General features: G+C 41.6%; 1 long non-coding RNA gene across 1 annotated transcript; it reads left to right on the top strand.

Annotated features, from left to right (window-relative positions):
• The first annotated feature begins 1,640 nt into the window (after positions 1–1,640).
• Positions 1,641–8,650, top strand: LOC311433047. Its single transcript, XR_014690523.1, has 3 exons — positions 1,641–1,795; positions 7,939–8,190; positions 8,584–8,650. It is a non-coding gene; the product is annotated as an uncharacterized lncRNA (long non-coding RNA).
• The last annotated feature ends 2,567 nt before the right edge of the window (positions 8,651–11,217 follow it).

Genomic DNA, 11,217 nt, shown 5'->3' with positions numbered 1-11,217 from the left:
GAAAAGACAGCACACTGGAGTTCTCTTTCTGTTATTAAATAAACCAGACTGGTGAGGTTTCTGTGGCTGATGGGCAAGTACCTGTGTGAGCTCCCATGCGGCTGCTCCACGTCCCCTCCTTGGCAGCAGAGCCATGCCCAGAGCCTCTCTCAGCAGAGGTCACTGGTATATGTTAAGATTGAAGAATGCCCTGGAGATAGATGTCTATGGCTGGACAGAACAGGTCAAAAATTATGCTGAGGTATGTCTAAAAAACTAAACAACCTGTGTCACTGGGAGCCTGTACCCCTGTCCTTCATTATTTATTGCAATAGATGCAGCTGCCATCTCCTGCTGCCACGATCTGTGCTTAAACTGCCCTCACACCATAATGGAGGTAATTTAAAGCCCTGGAGGCATCTCCATGGATGCTGTGGCTATGGGGCAAGATGCTCTGGTGGGTAGGACCCTCCTTAGGGGCCGCAGGAACCTCTTGCAGGCACGGGCCTTCCCACAGACCCTTTCTCCCTACCAGCTCTGTGCATCCTGCAGCTGGTGGGACACTCCAGACCTTGCTGGAGTCCTGTGCCCATCCATGGATTTCCTCCTGTCTGGATCACTAGTAGGGGTGCTTTACTTCTTTTGGATTTGGTGTGCCTGCTGTGGAAAAAAAAAAAAAAAAGTCACACTGCAAGACTGCCTGAAGGAATTTGGATTATTTCTGCCTTGTATTTGGGCACTGAGATTTTATTTGCCTGTAATCAGAAACATTACCTTCTCCTCCCCCCAATAAAATGATTCTTCTAATATTTAAGTTCCAAGACCATACACTGTGTTTATAAGCCTCAGGCCCTGAAGTAAAATAAGATTGAGTTTCCCTCAGGTAAGTACTTCCAGACACTTTATCTGCTATATCATTACAACTATACTCTATTTGTTACTGTACTATGTAACACAATACTTGCATTATATTCCACATGAAAAGCTGTTTCTGCAGCATCTTGTCATCATTTCACAAACGCGGCTTTGAAGCCGTTTTGAATTCTGAATTCGGTGCATAACAGCTAAGGCTCAAGTGCACAACATCGTATTATTTACTCAGATGGGGTTAATTGCTGAATAAAAGAATGGTTCCTTTCAGTTTACCTTTTTACAGTCTCACTTGCACTGGATATGGAAGACAGGAAAGTCTGTGATAAATATCAGACTTTCTAATCAGAAACGAGCCCAGTCGTATTTGAAATCTTGAACTTAATCCAGAATCAGGAAATGCAGCCACTTGTGTTACTGTTGCTGAAAGAAGAAAATGACCTTTTTATTGTAGCTTACATTCACTATTGTGAACCATGGGGAATGGAGCAGGAGAAATGCAAGGGCTTAAGGAGACCTTCTTTTAACAAGAAAACTGAAATTGGGTGTAATAAAAATATATAGCTGATATAAAGGCTGCGTTTCTCCAGGGGATATTGGTGACTTTGACACGGATTCAATCTTAACTTTCCTGCTTCTTAGCTACTGTTAAATGTTTGCTGTCAGATATATTGCTTTAAATTTTACCAGGAGAAGATCATTTGAGAAAAATTAATAAGCCAGGCCTTTAACAGGAACATACAAGTGAAATAATGCTCTAAATTTTGAAGTGAAGATTGACATTCAGCAAATACTTTTATTTCCCAGTGATGTTACAGGGTGAATGCCTGCAGGATTATTTCCATATAATGACTCTCTGCTGGTGACTAATTTATAGCTGAAGTGGAACCAACACCAGTACCAGAAGGCCATAACTCAACAGCATGCTCCTGGACTGCACTCAGTGGTAGGTGACGTTGGAGCAGATGAGATCACAAACATAAAATTATTCACCCAAATCAAGCTTTTTTATTTTATTTTTTATTTTTATTTTCTAATGAGTGCTTCATTGTGGTTCTGAAGAACTGGAGAATCAGATGCAAAGGGTATTGACAGCACAGGTGGAGCTAGATTTGCCAAGCAGTCTTAATACTTAAATGAAGTGGACAGATTTTAGAATAGTATTAATATATTTTTAAATCTTTTAGAAATTCTAAGAGTGTTATACATTCCTTAGGGCTTGCCATTCTCTTCTGGAAATTTGTAATCTTAATACTCTGGAGAAATAAGATCCTACTCATAAGTGAAAGTTTAAGTTGATGAGTCAGACAGTGGAAAGCTGTTAAAGCTTCCTGTGCATTTTTATACAGTTTTCAGTATCTGGTAAAAGAGAATTGGTCCTGATTTCTGATTCCTAGATCTCATTTTTCGCTCTGCTGGATTCTGGCATTAAGATTTTCATTCCCTTTTCACTGTTTATGATACAAATTTCTCCAAAAGATATTTAAAATGAGATCAAAACAGAATCACATACCAACACAAAAGAAAAATTCACAGGAATTTCCTTAAGCTTGCCTGTTACTCAGTGAAACTTTGGTATTGACTGAAAAGATAATCTCGTACTTACCTGGACAAAGGCCATGTGGATTATTTTATCAGATCACCAGCTCTTATAGGGCATAATGAAAATGTTGCCATGAGTTTCCACTGGAAACTTTAGGCCTTATTCAGATGGTTCATTGGCTGTGACATGCAATGATATGCAAGGACTGTCTAAGTCCAGCACCAGCCACTCTTGTATCAATGGACGAGAGAGTGAGTGATTAAATCCCACCAGCAGCAGCCACCAGCAGCACTGTGTGTGTTTTCCAAGGGTCCATCCTCAGTGGTGGCAATTACATGGTGCTCCCCAAGGAATTAAACTGCATTGACATGTCACATTAGCAGGTGGAGTTGCAGCAGATGGATATCAGTAAGCACACCTTGAGCCCAGCAGCAATTCTCTGGCTGGAGTTGGACAGAAAGCAGTTTTATATCCACCTTTGCTGCTGTGGATATTTTAATTTTTCACTATTCTTCCACAAGAAAAGGGAAATCAAGACCTTCTGAAATGAAAAGGAAGACCAACAGAAATCAAGAAAATACCTACACAGTACAAAATAGTCCTGTAGTTAGGTTACTGACTTGAAATCTGACAATGTAACCTCCATGTCACTGCTCTAAATCATTTAGAATAAGAGCTCATTTAGAATAAGAGATGACTGAAAGGAACATAGCTGGTGAGAAAGGCTGCAGTAATAAGCATCCAAAACACACAATTATTTTTGCAAACACATCAATTTGTGTGTGCCTCTAATCTGAGTGCTGATTGAAAGACATATTTGTTGAAATATAAAACTAGACCAGCCATCTGCCTTTGATACTCTGTTTGGATGTCTGTTTCAGAATATCTCCGTTAGAAATTTCTTCTCATTTCCACCCAATACTTATATGTGTATAGCGTATTCCCATCTGTTCTTACATGAACAGTTTCCTCTAACAAAAACTGTTTTTCCCACTCTGATGTTTCTGTGATATATTTTTACAGATTAGTTAAATCTCTTCTCACTCTTCTTTCTGCTGAGCTAATGAGGTTTAACTGCCCACATCACAGAATCACAGAATCATCTAGGTTGGAAGAGACCTCCAAGATCGTCGAGTCCAACCTCTGACCTAACACTAACCAGTTCTCCACTAAACCATATCACTAAGCTGTACATCTAAACGTCTTTTAAAGACCTCCATGGATGGTGACTCAACCACTTCCCTGGGCAGCCCATTCCAATGCCTCACAACCTAATATCCAACCTAAACCACCCCTGGCACAACTTTAGCCCATTCCCCCTCATCCTGCCTTCAGGCATGTGGGAGAATAGACCAATCCCCACCTCTCTACAGACTCCTTTAAGGTACCTGTAGAGAGTGATAAGGTCACTCCTGAGCCTCCTCTTCTCCAAGTTGGTTGAACAATCCCTGCTCCCCGAGCCGCTCCTCATAAGACTTGTTCTCCAGACCCCTCACCAGCTTTGTTGCCCTATCTCACCTCATACAAGAACAAATCCTCCTCCAGCCATTCCTGCCACTGTGGCACTAGAGGACTCTCACACAGTCTTTGTAGGTGGCTTTGCCACCAGCATCGATCCTTTCAGCCCACTACTGAAAATTCTGTGTGTAAATCTCTTTCATTTGGACCATGCTGAGGGCTCACAGATGCCCTGCATTTGACTAGCACCCCCGGGTCTTCCTTCTCTTCTATTGTTTCATAGTTATGAAGTGTTAAAACAGCAGAAAACTCTTGTAGTTTTAAAATAAAGGTGTGGCTTTACCATAAAACCTGTGTTATTTTAACCTCTTACTCTTATTGCAGACCTCCTCTGAGCTGATGATGCTTCCCAGTTTGTTATCAGCCAGTGCCATCAATACGTTTATGTTTCTGTGTTAAAGTCATTAATGTAAAAATGTTTGTAAGATTAGTTTAAAAGTATCTTCCATATTCTTTGTCAATAACATCTTCCCAACAATTTTAATATAACTAGTGATTACATTGTCTGCTTAGCTGTTTTTTAGAGTTTTAGCATAAAAATTATATAAAACGTGTTCATAAAAAGGAGAATCTCCATCCTAGAATTTTGTAGCAAGCAACAAAGGTATCATGTATGTTTTCCTTGTTCCAGATATGCATCACATCACAGAATGAAAGCATTACCTTAAGTCTGGTTGATCCACTTTTGCTATAACCCTTATGTCTTTTATTCTACTTTCTGTTTACTTGTACCTTTTCTTTCCAAGATTTTCTCTAAAGCCTTGCACACTGTTGGAAGAGACCTAAGAAACCTGGGGTTTTCAGAATTACTTTTTCCCTCCATTTTAAACTTCTTTCTTTTCCACCTTTTAGACCTTTGCTGACAACCCAAAACACCAGAAATCCAGGATGGGGGTTGTTCAACAACCCAGTTGAAATTAGGAATCTTCTAATCTCAGCCTCCCATATGAGTTTGGAGTGCTCAGAATCATTTGCCCCTGCTTCCCTGATGGTGCTGAATTCACTGTTACAGTAACTCCTCAGCAAACAAGCAGGGAAGATTGATAGTTGCCTCACATGCTGATGTGACATTCAGAAACAAAGCATGCCATATTTATTTAGTCTATCTCCAGTTGTGCTTTAATGATGACTTTGTGACGGCACAAGAAAGAGTTAACAACAAAAAACAAGTCCTGCTTCAAGTATTTTTATAACTTCATGCTACAGAGCTGTGGAGAAAAACAGCATTTTAAGTGTTGCTCTTTTTTTCCATTAGGTTGTCTGCTTTTACAGGTGGTGAGTCAATATAAGATCTGAAAATCTCCACACATGAAAATGTGATGGAGAGATGGACTGCAACTGAAACACTCAACCTGTCTGACCAATTGCTTGAGGGTGTATAACACAGTCACTCAGTGACTAACAGTAACAGTCTGGTGTGTGAACACCTAAATCTATGAAAGCCAGAGATACAGCTGTCTCACTAGCAGCTGGTTCTCCTTGTCCTGGACCAGTGGATATAGACTCACTTCCAAATCCCCTGACAAAAGAGTCTAGCAGTCACAGCATTCACCCAACAACCAAGTGAAGCATTTCACTTGTAATCTCCTTAATAAAAGACAGACCCCCAGTGATTCTTTCCTACCACTTTCATTGTTTTCAAGATTTGAATGGCTGTTTATTATCTTCAAAAGTGAATTATTTGTGTACCGCTATTCTGCCAGAAAGCTGGATCAAGATGAACATTTGGAGTCAGAGGGAACAGAGCTGATAGCTTTGGCTTTACATCTTCTCACAGTCAACTGTTTCCACCAGACTGCTACCACGTTCAGAACATTACTGGATAATTCAGGTGTAAGGGGACCTCAGGGGGCTGCTAACCCAACTTGCTGCTCCAGGCAGGGTCTGTTTCTGGTCAACTCAAGTTGCTCAGGTCAGGTCTTGATAACCTCCAGGAACAGACACTACACATCCTCCCTGAGCAGTTTGTTCCCCTGCTTGATTGCCCTCATGGGAAAAGAGTTTTGTCTTGTATCCAGTTGGAAATTCATTTCTTTCAATTTAATTGAAAACAAAATTGTCTGTTGTCTCTTGTCCTGCTACCGTGCAACTCATCTGGTCTCATAGACTTGTACAGGTTGGGTTCTTGCAAATAGTTCTTGACTAGATCCTCATCCAGAGATGGCTATTTGTAACACTCTTGAACCCATCCAATAAACACAGATGTCTAGGAGGCCTTGTCAATAAAGAGGCAAAGCAGCCAGCAAGTACCTAAGCTCCGTTGTATCTGCTGGCAATAGATCACCTTCCCCTTTCAGCAACCAAAACTTGTTTTTTCTGCCCAGCCTTTTACTGAGCTAATGGTAGATGTTCTTGTTGCCTTTGACATCTTTTGCAACCATCAACTATAGGTGAGTCTTGGTTTTCCTAGCACTTCCCCTATATGCCTGGGCATGGGTTCCAAGTTCTTTTGTGGCCTGTACCTGCTTTCACTTCCCGTGTGCTGTTTTTATTTTATTTTTTTATGCAGAAGCTTGTATTTGTGTTCTCTGTTTAGCAAAGTCAACCTCCTGATACACCTACCTGATTTCCTGGGTGTTGGCAGGGATCATATTTGAGTCTGGAGAGGGTTGTCCTTAGCACCTGCCAGATTTGCAGAGCTCTTTACCTTCAGATCTCTTCCTATGGGATCCCATCTGTCCAATTCCTGAGCTAGACAAACTCTGGCTGCCCCTATTCAGCTACTCTTCCTCCTCACACCCCTCAGGATCTTCAACTCCACTATTTTGTGGGCACTAAAATAGTTGTTGCCACTAATTATCACTTTCCCAACCAATTCCTTCTTGTTTGTAACAGCATATCTAACTGTGCATAACCCGTGCTTGATCCACCCAGTACCTCTACCAAGAAATGACCCTCCTACCCTCCATAAGCCTCTTTGACTGTTTGTGTTCACGGTGTTGCTCTTCCAGCAGATACGTGGTTTGGAATCTACTTTCCCAAATGGTTCAAGTTTAAATAACTTTCAATACATAAAATGCTCAATATCTTTCAATATTCAGTACTTTTCAATATTCAGTAATGTTCAAAACTTTGCTTTTAATTCTTTCTGCTGTGGGTGTTTTGTGATTTTGAAATACAGTAAATTTATTTATATCAGATTTTTCATTTTGTGTCACCATGACATGTTTTCTCAAAGCACCATGAGATGTTTCCTTGAAAGGGGCACAGTGTGGAGTTTCTGTGGTCCTTAACGGTCAAAAGTAGCAGCCTGCTTTTAGCTGCAATCATTGGGAATCACCACACAGAAAGATAGTTTGGAGCAAATTTATCAAGGGCAGTGGTGGCAGGAGAGTCTGGTGCCCTTAAGTATCATTTATTGTTTTTATCCAAAGGCAACCTTTTCTAATGAGTTCACAGAACACATAAAAATACTGTCTTAAAGTGTCTGCCACACAGAATAAGGGCATGCACCACCACAGAGGAAGCACAATGTAATGAAAGGTGGACAAAAAATACTGCAAAATATTAATTAATATCATTTTTTTTCTGATCTCTGAGAGGACATGAATCTGAGAGGAGGAATGTGAATGAACCAGAAGGAAGAAGATAACATATGTCCTTCAGAGAATGAATGAAAATTGAGTCTGATGCCTGTTTTGTTCCTATCAACATGCTATTTTTGGAATTTAATGTAAAACTCCTGCATATTTCTAATATCAGTGAAGCTGACCACAATATGAAACAGCCACTGGAAGATGTCCACAGATGACCAAGGGGGGTTTGGAATTAGACTGACTGATTTATATTGCCAGACAGTACAACATGGGCAGTCTAATGGAATAAGACTTTCAACATCGTAAAAATGCTCGAGGCATAAGCAGAATTATTCAGAACTTCAAATTAGAAACTTTAGGTCAATTGGACAAAAATATTTTTAACTCTGGGGGTTGATCACGTTTGACTTGTTCCTTTATGAGACTGTCCAGTAATTTAGGAAATAGGTTTATCTGTTTGTTTATTTGCTTTTCTTCTCTTTCTTGTCTAAGCTGAATCTTTCTGTACCAAGAAACACTAAGAAGTCAAAGGCCGTTCAAGACTTGCTGCAATCTTTCCAAGACAGAGTCCTCAGACAACCAGAACTGCTTTTTATGCAATTTATTGGCAGCGAAAAGGAATGGAAGAGAGGTGAAGAGATGGCCCATAAAAAAGGTTGTTCTAGGTTGGTGTCTGATCTGGAATTTCACATCTGGAAAGGTGGAAAGTCAAAAGGCTCAGTTTTGCCCTTTAGGTGTAGAAAAGTGAGTATGTTTTATAAATAACATGTCCTTTCACTTGAGCAAAAAATAATAGCATGCTGTACATGACATTCCTTCTCTGAGTAGGTGAGAGTGAGATGGGGGCAGTAACATCTGAACTGAAGAGGGAGGTGAATCAAATTCTACCACTTCTTACCTATCACAAAAATTGCAACTTGATAGGAACAAATCAATCTGGACATAATAATGACCTTTTTCCAAAACATAAGCATCTCCATACCAGTGATTTAAAGATGAAAAAGGAAACTTCAAACTTGTATTGATTTCTTGTTTCTTTCCATTTTATTTGAAAATGTATGTTGGAAAAATATATTTTAGCTTGGTTCAGATTTTTAAATATATATATTTAAAGTTAGATATTCATATTCCAACTAGGCTGAAAGATGTTGTGACTGGAGGACTAGTAAAGTGACAACACCATTGAAGAATTTGTTGAGACAGGTACTTTAAGGTAACTAAAACGGCTTTTATAGTTTATTACTCCCATTTAACTTCACTGAGAAGAGACGGCTTCATTGAAAAACTAAGAGTCAAACCATTTCAAGTATTATGAGTCATAGTAAACACTCCTTGTACCTTCCAGTAATTCTTTGAAAAGACAAACAGTGCAAAAATTTTACTCATAATTTTAGTAATATGAAGGGGTAAAAGAAGAAAAACTCTTCACATACAACTTCCAGGTTGTTCTGTTATGGGAGAGGAGAGGAGAGGAGAGGAGAGGAGAGGAGAGGAGAGGAGAGGAGAGGAGAGGAGAGGAGAGGAGAGGAGAGGAGAGGAGAGGAGAGGAGAGGAGAGGAGAGGAGAGGAGAGGAGAGGAGAGGAGAGGAGAGGAGAGGAGAGGAGAGGAGAGGAGAGGAGAGGAGAGGAGAGGAGAGGAGAGGAGAGGAGAGGAGAGGAGAGGGGAAGGGGAAGGGGAAGGGGAAGGGGAAGGGGAAGGGGAAGGGGAAGGGGAAGGGGAAGGGGAAGGGGAAGGGGAAGGGGAAGGGGAAGGGGAAGGGGAAGGGGAAGGGGAAGGGGAAGGGGAAGGGGAAGGGGAAGGGGAAGGGGAAGGGGAAGGGGAAGGGGAAGGGGAAGGGGAAGGGGAAGGGGAAGGGGAAGGGGAAGGGGAAGGGGAAGGGGAAGGGGAAGGGGAAGGGGAAGGGGAAGGGGAAGGGGAAGGGGAAGGGGAAGGGGAAGGGGAAGGGGAAGGGGAAGGGGAAGGGGAAGGGGAAGGGGAAGGGGAAGGGGAAGGGGAAGGGGAAGGGGAAGGGGAAGGGGAAGGGGAAGGGGAAGGGGAAGGGGAAGGGGAAGGGGAAGGGGAAGGGGAAGGGGAAGGGGAAGGGGAAGGGGAAGGGGAAGGGGAAGGGGAAGGGGAAGGGGAAGGGGAAGGGGAAGGGGAAGGGGAAGGGGAAGGGGAAGGGGAAGGGGAAGGGGAAGGGGAAGGGGAAGGGGAAGGGGAAGGGGAAGGGGAAGGGGAAGGGGAAGGGGAAGGGGAAGGGGAAGGGGAAGGGGAAGGGGAAGGGGAAGGGGAAGGGGAAGGGGAAGGGAAGGGAAGGGAAGGGAAGGGAAGGGAAGGGAAGGGAAGGGAAGGGAAGGGAAGGGAAGGGAAGGGAAGGGAAGGGAAGGGAAGGGAAGGGAAGGAAAGGAAAGGAAAGGAAAGGAAAGGAAAGGAAAGGAAAGGAAAGGAAAGGAAAGGAAAGGAAAGGAAAGGAAAGGAAAGGAAAGGAAAGGAAAGGAAAGGAAAGGAAAGGAAAGGAAAGGAAAGGAAAGGAAAGGAAAGGAAAGGAAAGGAAAGGAAAGGAAAGGAAAGGAAAGGAAAGGAAAGGAAAGGAAAGGAAAGGAAAAAGATATTTTTAACACAGACATGACTCATGACTCATGACCTTAAGGAAAATAAATTTCTAGAGAGAAGTCCTAGGCCCTCTTGAAAATAATAATGATTACAACAGTCAAGTTCTGCATGAATGATTCTTAACTTCTAGGCTAGAAATCCAGATAATTTCAGTGGTTTAGTGAATGTGACTAAAATATTTTTTTAATACTTTGTTACTTACCAGAAACATAAATTCAGCCTGACAATTTTGTACTCTTTAAAGGTTTTTGTATTTTTGTTTGTTTGTTTTTGTTGTTGTGTTTGTTTGTTTGTTTTTGTTTGTTTTGTGAATTAGCTTTCTATATCACAAAAGAAGATTTTATTTTTCAGGGATTTCTGATCCTTCTCTCTAGGTCAGAAGAGCCTTGCTGGCAGCCATCAGAGGGCATCTGGTATGCCATGCAGCTCTGCCTAGCCCACTGCCTTTTTTGCTGGCCATGTCAAGGACTGAAGGGTAACCCAGAGCAAAGACAGTGCAACATGAGGATTCCAAGAGCCAAACAGCTCCTCAAATGCTTTGCCACAACTTGGTAAATACTTGGTAAACACATGGGCTGCATGACTGAAACCTAGCACCTAATTGCTCAGCCTTCAAAAAGCTGGACAACCTCATGGCAAATCCATTAGATCTGGAGGTCTCCCTTAGTCACATATATACACTACAAAATGTCTTTAACGTCATATTTCTGTGAACCAAAATCTCATATTTTCTTAACTCACTGCTTTTTGCTTTTTCCAAGTCTGAGAGAGACATGTAAGTAGATTTCCCAGTGATGTCGGTGATGTGACTATCACAGCAATTAACTGATTGCATCTGGGATAACAGCTATCAGCAATATTACTTATGGGTTATTTTTAGCTGTACACATTGCATGGAAAAATGAGATGCCCAATAAAGGAGACTTGCTGCATCTTTTGTACCTCAAATGGGAAAAAGGAAGGCAGACATGTTTTGTCTGTTCTGTTTTTGTCAAACAAACTGAGCTCTGATCTTATGGATGAGTCTGGAAGGCTGTGAGTGTCACTATCTTATTATACTGGGCAGTTTGGTTACTTGCATGGATGAATCAGCAGAACGTGCAGAAGTAGAGAAGTAACACATTTGTGATTTCTGAGGCCTTCTTCCAGCAGAGATTTACAGTAACTGATGATGAGAC

The sequence above is a fragment of the Aythya ferina genome (assembly GCF_964211825.1).
Source record: "Aythya ferina genome assembly, chromosome: 2".
Lineage (NCBI taxonomy): Eukaryota > Metazoa > Chordata > Aves > Anseriformes > Anatidae > Aythya > Aythya ferina.
The sequence above is the reverse complement of the archived record's forward strand: the minus strand, read 5'-3'. Positions and strand labels throughout refer to the sequence as shown.